Source organism: Propithecus coquereli, unplaced genomic scaffold (assembly GCF_000956105.1).
Source record: "Propithecus coquereli isolate 6110/MARCELLA unplaced genomic scaffold, Pcoq_1.0 Scaffold239, whole genome shotgun sequence".
In the NCBI taxonomy this organism is placed as follows: domain Eukaryota; kingdom Metazoa; phylum Chordata; class Mammalia; order Primates; family Indriidae; genus Propithecus; species Propithecus coquereli.
Genome location: NW_012147941.1, coordinates 1,110,337 through 1,111,796, shown reverse-complemented (window position 1 = coordinate 1,111,796; position 1,460 = coordinate 1,110,337). Strand labels below are relative to the sequence as shown.

Sequence of the window (1,460 nt, the reverse complement as noted above, 5' to 3'; positions counted from 1 at the left end):
TCCTGTGGAACCTCCACTTAGTTATCATCTCAGCTGAACTCCATTGGACAACTCATAATTCTCTTTGAATCTAAGTTTATCACTCGAGAGAGTATGTGAACTGAATGTCCTCTGTTAGGATGCTTTGGGCTGCAAGTAACAGATAACCTATCCAAAACTGCCTTAAACGATAAGGATAGTATTATCGCACCATGATAAATTCCAAGACAGAGTGACTCCCAAGTTAGTTAGCTCGTTTCACAAGCACCAGGATCTTTTTCTTGGCTTTCCCCTACATGTTTGCAAAACAATTTCCCCCACCTTCCCCCCCACTCCCCCAAATTGCAGATTGCAGAAGTAAATCTTATTCCTCTTTCACAGCATATTAGTGTAATGATTCAGGCAAACCCCTTTCTTGTTTTGCAGTCTTCCTCTTTATTTATAAGTTCTACTCTCATTCCCTCTACGCTCTAGACACCTACTCTGATATGTTCGATATATGCCTGTCTTGTAAGTAGAGTTATGTGAATATGTTCAATTCACTAAATTACATTAAACTATTTTGGCTTTTCATTTAAGTTTTTTCAATCTTTTGCTAATTCCATGACCCAGAATGAAAGATGGGACTCAGTAGTGCTTTTTCCCTCTTCAGGAAGTGTTTTAGATCACAGTTTGGAAAGCCTCATCCACCGCCTTCGTGGTTTGTGTGACAACATGGAACCTGAGACTTTCCTTGACCATGAAATGGTGTTTCTCCTTAAGGGTCAGCAAGCCAGCCCATTTGTTCTGAGGGCTCGGCGCTCTATGGACAGGGCAGGGGCACCCTGGCATCTACGCTACCTAGGACAGCCAGAAATGGGAGATAAGAACCGCCATGCCCTAGTGAGAAACTGCGTGGACATTGCCACATCTGAGAACCTCACCGACTTCTTGATGGAAATGGGCTTCCGCATGGACCATGAGTTTGTCGCCAAGGGACACTTGTTCCGTAAGGGCATCATGAAGATTATGGTGTACAAGATTTTCCGCATCCTAGTGCCAGGGAACACAGATAGTACTGAGGCTTTGTCGCTCTCCTATCTTGTGGAATTAAGTGTTGTTGCACCGGCTGGGCAGGACATGGTCTCTGATGACATGAGGAACTTTGCTGAGCAGCTGAAACCTCTGGTTCACTTAGAGAAAATAGACCCCAAAAGGCTCATGTGACTAAGAAGGTCTGCACATCTTTGGGGCCTGTCCTTACCTATTAGAAAAAAGATGCTGTAAATGCCCCATTTCACCACTGCCAACCAGGTAGTCTTCCTTCAGGAAGAAGGACAGTGAGGATTTAGTTGGTTCTTTGCACTGTTTTCCTCAGGTGGTGATTTCACTTTCTTGACAGCCTTTGTATAATAAATTAAAGGCTCAGGATGACATGGAAAATCCATCTAATCCTTCTGAATAAAGAGCCCTCTCGGTATCCTTACGTTGCGCGACGTCGG

At 44.0% G+C, this 1,460-nt stretch overlaps 1 pseudogene across 1 annotated transcript; it reads left to right on the top strand.

Moving 5' to 3' along the window:
• The first annotated feature begins 582 nt into the window (after nucleotides 1-582).
• On the top strand, nucleotides 583-1,227 carry LOC105811648 (annotated as a pseudogene). Its single transcript, XR_001137558.1, has one exon. The product of XR_001137558.1 is annotated as a mediator of RNA polymerase II transcription subunit 18 pseudogene (transcript).
• The last annotated feature ends 233 nt before the right edge of the window (nucleotides 1,228-1,460 follow it).